This window comes from Myxine glutinosa, chromosome 1 (genome assembly GCF_964187855.1).
Source record: "Myxine glutinosa chromosome 1, kmMyxGlut1.1, whole genome shotgun sequence".
Classification (NCBI taxonomy): domain Eukaryota; kingdom Metazoa; phylum Chordata; class Myxini; order Myxiniformes; family Myxinidae; genus Myxine; species Myxine glutinosa.
In genome coordinates, this window is record NC_136261.1 from 334,447,621 (window position 1) to 334,460,137 (window position 12,517).

The following is a 12,517-nucleotide window of genomic DNA, read 5'->3' on the forward strand; positions in this document are numbered from 1 at the left end:
GAAGGATCCCAGTTTTCCCCCGCTGTATATAATTGTCCGGTCACGTTCAACGACACACGGAGCTGGTTGCCGGGTTTTGCCTCGAACCCGGAGCGTGGACCGAGCACGAGGTTGGAGCCGGACCTCGACGCCTACTATCGGCCTGGACCCTTCTCTTCCTTCCCACCATCCCTGCCATTCCATCCTTTCATGTAAGTGTGTTTGTTCTGTCCTGGGCGTGTTAATTAAGACTGTGTAAGCTTGCCCTGTGTCCTTTTATTTCCTCTCTTGTATATTCTTGCCCTTTCGTTTCCTCTTTAATCATTACTGTATAAATAAACCATATTTGTTCTTTCTTTACCCCTTGGTTTCTTCTCATCCGATCGCTTTCGTCCTGTCCCCAATTGATATACGTGGCACGATTTGGCCAACGCTCAGGATCGGGTTAGTGTTTGCTAACGTCTCGGATTTCGGACTGCTAACCGCTCGGCAAACTCCATCTTATCCAGGTCCGAGCAGAGAATTATATCCCTACTTTGCGGAGGGATTGGCAAAGGTATTTGGGAGCCCGTTGACCAATCACCCTGGCCAATCTCACCCCGCAGAGGAGCGTGTAATTTCCAGGAACGGAGGATCGGCCAGTGTAAAAGACAAGGGGGTTAACCCCCCCCCCCCTGGTAAGGGGAGCGCCGACCTCCGGATCCGCAACAATATATAGAAGATAATGTAAAAAAAAAAATGAGCCCTGTCTTCCAATGGTAAACAATCCTTCAAAAAATTCCTGGATCCGGAATAATATCCTGAGCTTCACCAAAAATTAATCAATTCTTCCTTATCCCAAGGGCAATCATCCCACCAACTTTCATCCAAATCCATTCAGAACTTTTCCAGATATCTTGTTCACAAACACACGAACATGCACACACACACACACGGACACGATCGAATGCATTACTCCCTGGCGGGAGTAACAAGGCATGAGGAGACAGGGTACACAGGATGCAATTTGGGACATTTCCTCTAGCAGTTATTCTTGCCCAATGATTAATGAGTGCCAATGCATGTCGTTAATGGATGGAATCAACATGCCGTTGATTGAGGTATGCTATCCACCGTGGGAAGCAAGGAGAAACTGATGCTTTGGGCGTTAACCCTTCCTCAAAGCAAAAAGAGAGGGTTAACGCCCGAAACATCAGCTTCTTCCTCCCCATGGCAGTTAGCAAACCTAAATCAATGACCTGGTGATTTTATCCATTGTTCTGCCTATCCACCGACACAGATAGACACTAACTTTCACGAGCAAGACGACTTTTTCATTCTATGCTGTTAATTATATGAAGTGCCAATGTACATTAATTAATAATATCAAGTGCCAACGCAATGGCACATAAAAAAAGTTATTATGCAAGTGCCGTTGTGTTGGCACTTAATATAATTGGCCAATAATACACTGCTAAAGTGGATGTCTCAAAGCACCTCAATTACCCTTCCACCTAGTTATGCTTTTTTTGACATTAGTTTTCACAATGACCTTGGGTTTCACCATCTGCCAATTGCAGTCACGTGATGCCTTCCCATTGGGAGGGGATTCTTAACACTTGGCACCCGATGCCTGCACAGTCTTCCATGAAATGGTCATAAGGTCAGACCTCAGCTGTTGCCTGCTGGGGAGCTATACTGTTTGGTGGAGACTTCAGATTTGAAATGCTGGTAGAATATCACCAACAAAATCCCAATATTAGCGGAGAGACAGTTCTTTGGCAAGATCTGTGACTTCCATGGATGTAGTAGATGTAGAAGTTTGTAGTGGAACCTCTAATGGCACTGTACGTACCTCCATGTTCACAAGTGCAATTAACATTGATGCAATCCAAATTAAACCATTCAACAGGCCTGTGTATAGTCTATTTCCATGATGGTGCATGCTCAGCAAACTGTGCTAAAATCTGCAATTAATTTGGGGGAAATTAAACCGACTATTTGTTCAAAACCTGTGCAAGGTTTTGCTGTTCCCTCTGGGTTATGTAGCCATATTTTAGCTCTGGTGGCCATCAGTTCAATTCAAAGCATTTCTGCACAACAATCATCCAGTAAACTGGTAGCAACAGCTTGCATACTCCAACAAATATAAACAAAGGCACAATGTACAAGAACAAGCGTTACGCCTAGGTCCCCCATCGGTGAAGTGATGTGAGTTGACAAAGTGGAAGACGCAAGGCGGCCATCTTGGATTTTAAAGTGGCGACCCAATTTTCAATAGCGTTCTCCCTTATCGGTAGATACACCCACACACCAGATTAGAAGTTGGAACTTCGCTTATTTTTCAAGATATTCCACTCACAAGGTTCAGACATATATATGGTGGTGGCCATCTTGGATTTTGACGTGGCGATCCAATTTTCAATAGCGTTCTTCCTTATGCCTAGATACACCCACACACCAGATTAGAACTTGGTACTTCGCTTATTTTTCACGATATTCCGCTCACAACGTTCAGACATATATATGGTGTTGGCCATCTTGGATTTTGACGTGGCGATCCAATTTTCAATAGCGTTCTTCCTTATGCCTGGATACACCCACACACCAGATTAAAGTTGGTACTTCGCTTATTTTTCAAGATATATCGCTCACAAAGTTCAGACGTATGTATATATGGTGTTGGCCATCTTGGATTTTGACGTGGCGACCCAATTTTAAATAGCGTTCTTCCTTATGCCTGGATACACCCACACACCTAATTAGAAGTTGGTACTTCGCTTATTTTTCAAGATATTCCGCTCACAACGTTCAGACATATATATGGTGTTGGGCATCTTGGATTTTGACGTGGCGATCCAATTTTCAATAGCGTTCTTCCTTATGCCGAGATACACCCACACACCAAATTAGAAGTTGGTACTTCGCTTATTTTTCAAGATATTCCGCTCACAACGTTCAGACATATATATGGTGTTGGCCATCTTGGATTTTGACGTGGCGATCCAATTTTCAATAGCGTTCGTCCTTATGCCTAGATACACCCACACACCAGATTAGAAGTCGGTACTTCCCTTATTTTTCAAGATATTCCGCTCACAAGGTTCAGACATACATAGCGGTGGCCATCTTGGATTTTGACGTGGCGACCCAATTTTCAATAGCGTTCTTCCTTATAATAATAATAATAATAATTCATTTATTTTGTATAGCGCTTTTCATGAAGCCCAAAGGCGCTTTGACAGAGTGCAAAACATAATGCATAACAAAACATGAAAACAACAATTGCAAAAAGACAAGAATCAATCGGGAAATATTTAAAGCAAAAGGAGGGAGAAGGAGAAGTGATAGTCAGGGGTTAAATGCTGTGGGTTGAATGTTGAATGCAGTGCTGAACAGGTGGGTCTTGAGTGATGTTTTGAATGTGGTGAGTGAGGAGGAGTCTCTGATGGTGTGAGGTAGTGAGTTCCAGAGGGTGGGAGCAGCGATGGAGAAGGCCCTGTCCCCCCAGGATCTGAATTTGGTCCGGATGGGGGGGGGGGGGGGGGTCAGGAGGTTGGTACCAGCAGAGCGGAGGTTGCGGGTGGGAGTGTGTCTGGAGAGGAGGTCAGCCAGGTAGGATGGGGCCAGGTTATGGAGGGCTTTGTAGGTCAAGAGGAGGATTTTGTACTGGATTCTCTGGGAGATGGGGAGCCAGTGAAGCTTGTAAAGGACGGGGGTGATGTGGTCACGGGTCCGGGAATGGGTGAGTAGACGGGCAGCGGAGTTCTGAATGTATTGGAGTTTATTGGTGATTGTTGAGGGTGAACCATAGAGGAGGCTATTGCAGTAGTCCAGACGGGAGGTGATGAAGGCGTGGATGAGGGTTTCTGCAGCCGTGGAGGAGAGGGATGAGCGGAGACGGGCGATGTTTTTCAGGTGAAAGAAGGCTGTCTTTGTGATCTGTTTAGTGTATTTGTCGAACGAGAGGGTTTGGTCAAAGATGACGCCAAGATTCCGGATGAGAGGGGAGGTGGATACTGGGATACCGTCGATGTTGAGGGCAAAGTTATGGGTGGATTTTGTGAGCGTTTTTGGGCCAATGATGATTATTTCAGATTTATCACAGTTAAGTTTGAGGAAGTTGATTTGAAGCCAGGATTTTATTTCAGAGATGCAGTTTGTCAGGATAGAGTGGGTGTCGGTGGAGACGGACTTGGTGGAGATGAAAAGCTGGATGTCATCGGCGAAGCAGTGGAATTGGAGACCATGACGGTGGATTAAGTGACCGAGGGGGGACAGGTAAAGGATGAAGAGGAGGGGGCCAAGAACTGAACCTTGGGGGACACCTTGGGGGAGGGGAGCAGTGGGGGATTTGCAGTTATTGATGGAGATGAACTGGCGTCTGTCAGAGAGGTATGATTTAATCCAAGAGAGGGCAGTGCCGGTAACGTTAAAGGTGGATTCAAGTCGGGTGAGGAGGATGGTGTGATCGATGGTGTCAAAGGCAGCGCTGAGGTCGAGGAGGACGAGAATGTTGAGGTTGCCAGCGTCAGAGGAGAGGAGAAGGTCGTTGGTGATTTTGAGGAGAGCAGTTTCAGTACTGTGGTTGGAGCGGAATCCGGATTGGAATGTTTCATACAGGTTATTGGCAGAGAGGTGATGTTTGAGTTGAGTGGCTACAGCGCGTTCCAAAACTTTCGACAGAAAGGGTAGGTTGGAGATGGGTCTGAAGTTGTTTAGGGTGTCAGGGTTTAGACCAGGTTTTTTTAGAATGGGGGTAACAGCAGCAATTTTGAGGGATGGTGGGACGATGCCTGTAGACAGGGAGGAGTTTATTGTTGCAATGATAAGTGGAGAGAGAGCAGGGAAGGAGTCCTTGACAAAGCTGGAGGGGATGGGGTCAAGAGTGCAGGTGGCAGTTTTCATTCCTATGAGGAGTTCAGAGAGGTCAGTAGGGGAGACCGGGGAGAATTGAGACAGGGGAAGGCAGGATAAGGGGGGGGGGGGGGGGGGCAGGTGGTTGGAGGGGGAGCGGGTGCGGCGGTGGTCAAGCTGTTGTAGATGTTGTCAATTTTGCGTTGGAAGAAAGAAAGGAAGGAGATGCAGTTGTCTACTGTGAGTGACTGGGTGGTGGTGTCCAGGGGGCGGAGGAGTTTGTTTATTGTCGAGAAGAGTGCTTTTCGGTTTCCGGAGCCAGAGTGGATAATTTGAGAGTAGTAGGCGGAGCGGGCGTGGGAGAGGGCATCTTTGTAGTGTTGTAGGTGGTCCTTGTAGGCTTGGGAGTGAACTTTGAGACCTGTTTTATTGCGGAGTCTTTCAAGTTGGCGAGCACGAGTTTTCATCAGGCGGAGTTCAGGGGTAAACCAGGGAGCAGAATGGGTGAAAGAAACTGTTTTGGTTTTTACAGGCGCAAGCTGGTCAAGGCAGGAGGAGAGAGTGTGGTTGTAGTAGTCAGTGAGGTCGGAAGGTGTGTGGAGGTCAATGAAGGGAGAAGTGGACATTTTTTCAGAGAGGGTGGATGAGAATGAGGTAGGTGAAAGAGCGTTTAGCTTACGGAAGTTGATAGTGCGATAATGTCTTGGTGTTGGGGTGGGGATGTTGATGGTCATAGTGATGGCTAAGTGGTCAGAGAGGGTGAGGTCGGAGCCAGAGAGATGGTGCAAAATTAATCCAGTGGAGCAGACAAGGTCCAAAATGTGACCACGGATATGCGTAGGAAAGTTGACATGTTGAGTGAGGTTAAAGCAAGTGAGTAAATCAGTGAAGTCAGTGGTTATTGTGGAGTCAGTGGAGTCCATGTGGATATTGAAATCACCAAGGAGGAGGATTGAGGGGGAGAGGGAACATAGCTGGGTCAGAAAGTAGGAGAAGTCAGACAGGAATAATGGGTGTGGTTTGGGAGGGCGGTAGACGACAGCCATGACTGACTGCGTGCGACCAGAGAGTTTAAAAGCCAGGTGTTCAAAGGATGAGGATGAGGCGATGGGGATGAGGCTGGTCCTGATGTCTTGACGGTGGATAACGGAAATTCCACCACCTCGGCCCTCCGAGCGTGGTTTATTGACGTAGGTATATCCATTGGGTGTGGTGAGGTTGAGCGTGTAGTAGTCCAGTGGTTGTTGCCAGGTTTCGGTGAGACAGAGAAAGTCCAGTTTGTTATCCAGGATGTAGTCGTTGAGGATGAGGCATTTGTTGTTGAGGGACCGGGTGTTGAACAGGGTGAGCTTGATGTTGTTTTGAACAGCGGGGATGAATTCAGGTGATTTAGCCAGGGTTCGCAGGCAGGAGGTGCGATTTTGTGCGTTGCCGTGATTAGGTGTGCTGGGACGATGAGTGGGAGTGCGCTGAGCCGACCAGAGGACGGGGATGGAGTGACCCGATTGTACATATACAAACTTACGACCGGAGCCACGGTGAATGTACCTGGGTCGTCGAAGGAGTCCATTTGATTTGATGGCAGAGATGCATGATGGGGTGGAGCAGGTATTGAGCAGAAGGAGCCTTGCGGCGGTGTACTGCAGAGCCATGCCAGGCAGGAGCGGAGAGGTGAGCACGAGGCCAAGGTTGAGGAGGTGAAACAATGGTCCCAACCCACGGGAGCAGGCCCAAGGAAACGAAGGAGACGAAGGAGCCAGGTAGGTGAAGCCAGGAGCAGAGTCGGGACCAAGCAGAGGGCAGACAGGAGCAAAGAGACGATCACGAGGCCAAGGGTGATCACAGCAAAGCGGGAAATGCAGCGGCAATCAACCGCCGCCGCTACAAATCAAGATCACGGTGGGAAAACCGCCGCCACACCGCTGCGAAGGACACAACCCACGAGAGCGTGCCCGAGGAAACAGCGAGCAGGCGAAGGAGCCGGGTAGGCGAAGCAGGGAGCAGAGCCAGGACTATGCGGAGGGCAGACTCAATGGCCAAAAAATCCGCACGACCACCAAAAAAAAGCAAGCCACAGACAGTGGCCCAGTCGAAGAAGCGGCGAGCATGTGACGCCTGCGTCCTCTTCAGACCGGACCGGAAGCGGAAATGCCTGGATGCACACACACACCAGATTAGAAGGTGGTACTTCGCTTATTTTTCAAGATATTCCGCTCACAAGGTTCAGACATACATAGCGGCGGCCATCTTGGATTTTGACGTGGCGACCCAATTTTCAATAGCGTTCTTCCTTATGCCTGGATACACCCACACACCAGATTAAAGTTGGTACTTCGCTTATTTTTCAAGATATTCTGCTCACAAGGTTCAGACATACATGGTGTCAGACATACATGGTGGCGGCCATATTGAATTTTGACGTGGGTTGCACCCACAGACCAAATTAGATTTCGGTCCTTCGCTTACGCACGCACGCACGTACACACGCACGTCCACACACACGGACAGAGGGGAAAACCATAGTCCCCCTTTCGCTCCGCGCTGCGACGGGGGACAACAATCCTTGTCTATAAGAAAAATGTATTCTGACCTGACATGGAAGTATACATTCATTAAAAAAAAATAAAAAATAAAAAAAATTATATATATATATATATAGTTCACTGACTGCTTATCTTGCGTACACAAGTTACCTAATTCTCTATTCTGCCTGGTAAATACCGACTGCTGAGCAATCACATTTCTATTCAAGGACTCTTGCCAAGATGGAGCTGCCCCTGGATATCAGCCTATTTCCCATGTTTCAATACGTAATGACTTTCTAGGTTTGCCTTCTTTATTACTGCCAAAGCTTCGTGAGACAAAAAAATAAAGTCTTTCCATTCACTTCCACAAATAAATATTCCCGAGTCCATTTTTCTTGGAATTAGCAATCTTCCATATCCACGCGACTTCATTTACTTCCACTCACCATTTTATAAAACTGTGCCCAGACTGTCATCATAAGGCTGTACCATGTGATTTACACTCGTGCAGATCACATGTAAACAGGCACAACACACAGCCTGCATGTCTGATCAGAGAACAGAAAACTGAAAGTGAGCATCAGCAGGGTCCTGCAGGACTGTTCGGGGCCTTTTTTCTGACACTGACGCCACCCTAACAATTCCCCCTCCTAGTATATGTGAGCAGTGCAGTTAAGATATGTACATAAGTTGGGTCACCTGATGAAATGGGTTTGAATGGTTGGGTCACCTGATGAAATGGGAAACCCTGAATGGGTTTCTCTCATCTCCTCTTCCTGTTCAGGCTGGAGTTCCCCAAAGCAGTGTTCTGGGCCCTGTGCTTTTTCTGGTCTTCATCAATGATCTCTCTGACTCTCTTGAAAATCCTCTCTATCTCTTTGCTGATGACTCCACTATCTGCCGCTCCATTCCTCATCCATCAGATTGGTAGTCTGCAGCCTCCTCACTCTCTGCAGACCTGGACAAAATCACAGACTGGGCAAACAAGTGGAACATGTCTTTCAATCCTGACAAATCTCACACTCTTACGATGTCTCTCCGAAAAGACCGACTGGACAACCCTCCCATCCACTTTCTGAATAATCCTCTCCAAGAAGTTCTGTCACTCAAGCTTTTGGGTCTCACTATCTGCCATGATCTTTCCTGGGAAAACCACATTTCAAATCTGGCCTCCAAAGCCAGTCGCCGACTGGGCATCCTCCATCGTGCGAAGTCCTTCCTTGGCACACCTGAGCTCCTCACCACATACAAGGCTTTCATCTGCAGCTCAATGGAATACTGCTCTCCCCTCTGGGCTGGTGCTCCTGCCTCACACCTAGCTCGTCTTCATGCTGTTGAAACCAAAGCATTCAGAATCATTGGAATCTCCCGCGATGAAGCCAACTCCAAGGGCCTCTCACTCACTCACCGCAGGCAGGTTGGTGGTCTTTCCGTCTTCTACCGACTCCTCTCTGGCCTTGCCCCCCCCCAGCTCTCTCTGGGCTCTGTCCCCCAAATATTCCTACAGGTCGCACAAGATTTGCCTGCAACCCTCTTATGGTTAAACTGCCAAAATCAAGACTCTCTGCTCACCTTCACTCCTTCATTCCTCTTTTCTCCTGCCTCTGGAACAAACTCCCTCACTCTCCTCAATCCCACTCCACCCTCCAGGTATTTAAAACAGCTGTTCACCACCATCTCTTATCTTCCCCCATCCAAAACCTTGATCTATTCTACCCCCGCTAATGTCACCCCAATTCCACTTTTTTGAATACCAACTTCGGTCCTGGAAGTCCTTGGTGTCCTTGTGTTTTATACTTCTCCCTCCCCCCACCCCCTTCCCCCAAGCCCTCTCCCTTCCACACATCTCCCTGCTCTCAAATGTTGTGTTCGTGTGCTTCCCCTTCTCTCCCCATCTTCTTCTGCTCCCTCTTTTTTATATATTTTGTTTGTCTGGTTGATTTGTTTGTGAAGTAAATGTTAGCTCTTTCACGAGCCTCGATTCAGTATACAAAAAAATAAAAATAAAAATAAAAAAAAAAATCGGATTTTTTCGAGTTTAATAAAGCATCAAGAAGATTGTTGTTAGCAAAGATGAAATCATAAATGGCCGATACTGCGCAGTACATGGTACAGCCTTATGAAAGCAAAATAAAGCAAAACATCAAGTTTTGTTCATGTTATTATCCTGCGCTCTTCTCCCAGCTAAAGTAGTGACATGCTACCGCCCGAGCCAATGTGAGATGAGAGACAGACATACGTTACACAACGTACTACACGAGGTTGCTGAAGGCACCATTATTTAATGTTTTTACATTAATTTGATTAAGAATTTAAAGTTTTTTTTTTGTGAGGTTGACCATACCCATGTGAAGCGAATGTGGTACATCGGATCTTGGAGGAATTGACTCAGGGGTTTGGCCCAAATCACGTACGGACTGTTTTCAAGTTGTAGGCCTAATGTGGCAGCAGGCCAGATAGTATATACAATTAATTATTGACCCACATGTATTATACCCCTGTAGTAGACGATGAATTTTGTCAACTGGAAGTGAATACGCGTCTGTTTTAAAATGCCATGGGAGATGAGGTAAGGATGACGTTTTGAGCATTAGTCATTGATCAGAGCAAAAGCTCTCCAGTAAAGTGCTAACACTCGGAAGGTCAGCTGCATCACAATTCCAACGTAGTGGGGTAGTAACAGATATCAACTTTTAGTTGATAAAATCGATTGTTTATTTTGTCTAACAACACAGACTAGTATTGCATCATAAACTATAGACTTGTTAAGATGAGATGAATTTGACATAGTCACAACATAATTTATAATCACTTTTTGCAATAATTGTATAATTTTTAATCATAATTTTATCAAAATTTGTCTCAATGACCATTTTCTTCTTCGCAAGTCTTATAATGAACATATACACTACATGCCCAAAAGTATGTGGACACCCGAACATCACACCCGTAAGTGCTCGTCGAACATCTCATTCCAAAATCATGGGCATTAATATGGAGTTGGTCCCCCGGCCCCACCCCCCCTTTGCTGCTATAACAGCTTCCACTCTTCTGGGAAGGCTTTCCACTAGATATTGGAACATTGCTGCGGCGATTTGCTTACATTCAGCCACAAGAGCATTAATGAGGTCGGGCACTGATGTTGGGCGATTAGGCCTGGCTCGCAGTCGGCATTCCAGTTCATCCCAAAGGTGTTCGATGGGGTTGAGGTGAGGGCTCTATGCAGGCCAGTCAAGTTCTTCCACACCGATCTCGACAAACCATTTCTGCATGGACTTCGCTTTGTGCAGGGGGGCATTGTTATGCTGAAACAGGAATGGGCCTTCCCAAAACTGTGGCCACAAAGTTGGAAGCACACAATCATCCAGAATGTCATTGTATGCTGTAGCGTTAAGATTTCCCTTCACTGGAACTAAGCGGCCTAGTCTGAACCATGAAAAACAGCCCCAGACCATTATTCCTCCTCTACCACCAAACTTTACAGTTGGCACTATGCATTCGGGCAGGTAGCGTTCCCCTGGCATCCGTCAAACCCAGATGTGTCTGTCGGACTGCCAGATGGTGAAGCGTGATTCATCACTCCAGAGAACGTGTTTCCACTGCTCCAGAGTCCAATGGTGGCGAGCTTTACACCACTCCAGCCGACACTTGGCATTTCGCATGGTGATCTTAGGCTTGTGTGCGGCTGCTCGGCCATGGAAACCCATTTCATGAAGCTCCCAATGAACAGTTGTTGTGCTGACGTTGCTTCCAGACGCAGTTTGGGACTCGGTCGTGAGTGTTGCAACCGAGGGCAGACGATTTTTACGCGCTACGTGCTTCAGCACTTGGCGATCCCATTCTGTGAATTTGTGTGGCCTACCACTTCGCGTCTGAGCTGTTCTTGCTCCTAGATGTTTCCACTTCACAATAACAGCACTTACAGTCGACCGGGGCAGCTCTAGCAGGGAGAAATTTGATGAACTGACTTGTTGGAAAGGTGGCATCCTATGACGGTGCCACGTTGAAAGTCACTGAGCTCTTCAGTATGGCCCATACTACTGCCAATGTTTGTCAATGGAGATTGCATGGCTGTGTGCTTGATTATATATACCTGTCAGCAATGGGTGTGGCTGAAACAGCCAAATCCACTGATTAGAAGGGTTGTCCGCATACTTTTGCAATGCAGTGTATTTCGTACCAGTCTCATCGTTCTATCAAAACTTTATTATGCAATGATATCCCAACTCCTCAAAACCTCCTCACTCCCAAAATAAACACAATGCAATAAATGAACCTCTCGTGTGTTAAGGATACCTCACCTGTATATCAACATTGCAGCACTTTACAAGACACTAGCAATAAAACAATCACTTCGCTGATGGTAGTTGAACAATACAACACAGACACACCGACACACACACACACACACACACACACACACACACACACACACACACACACACACACACACACACACACACACACACACACACACTCCAGAAACCTTGGGCACATTTTGAAGAACGATACCTGCAACAAACAACTAAGTATATTATTGTTCTTTGGTGCAAAAGAAAACATGATTACTCATTAAAAAGTCTAATCTGTCTGCCATACATGAAACAGATCAGTTCAAATGTTAAAACTGCACTCTGCCACAGTGCCACACTGTGACACGCATTTCTGCATGTTTTAGTCGTTAAGGCAGCAGTATCATTACGGATGAATTGTTTCAAGTCTCTAAGGGTCGTAGGATTCCTCGCATACACTTTGTTTTTGAGGAAACCCCAAAGGATGACATCACAGGGTGTTGTTGAATCACAAGACCACGGCAGCCATTCAACCGGACCACGACGGCCAATCCATTTGTCTGTAAAGTTCAAATTGAAGGCCTGGCGTACACTGGCAGCATAATGAGCAGGCGCACCATCATGCATGAACCACATTTGGTCATCATTGAGTGGAAATACATGATGCTCCAACATTAGATGGTAATTTGCAGCATTCACATTTTCTTCGAAAAAATATTGGTTCAACAATGCCTACAGAAGAAACGCCTGCCCAGACGGACACACTAGCTTGATACTGGACGTTGTGCTCAACAGTAAATCGTGGGTTGTCTACTGCCCATATCACGCTGTTATGATGATTCCCAGAACCCGATAAAGTAAACTTGGATTCATCTGACCACAAGA

The 12,517-nt window shown here is 46.6% G+C and overlaps 2 protein-coding genes across 7 annotated transcripts in view; one reads left to right on the plus strand and one right to left on the minus strand.

The window, feature by feature from the left end:
* LOC137412267 (USP6 N-terminal-like protein) overlaps window positions 1-12,517 on the plus strand; it is a 1,021,586-nt gene that overhangs the window by 309,076 nt on the left and 699,993 nt on the right. The gene's annotated exons all lie outside the window — the stretch shown is intronic.
* The window catches only part of LOC137412240 (DENN domain-containing protein 5B), a 135,437-nt gene that overhangs the window by 107,355 nt on the left and 15,565 nt on the right, over window positions 1-12,517 (minus strand). The gene's annotated exons all lie outside the window — the stretch shown is intronic.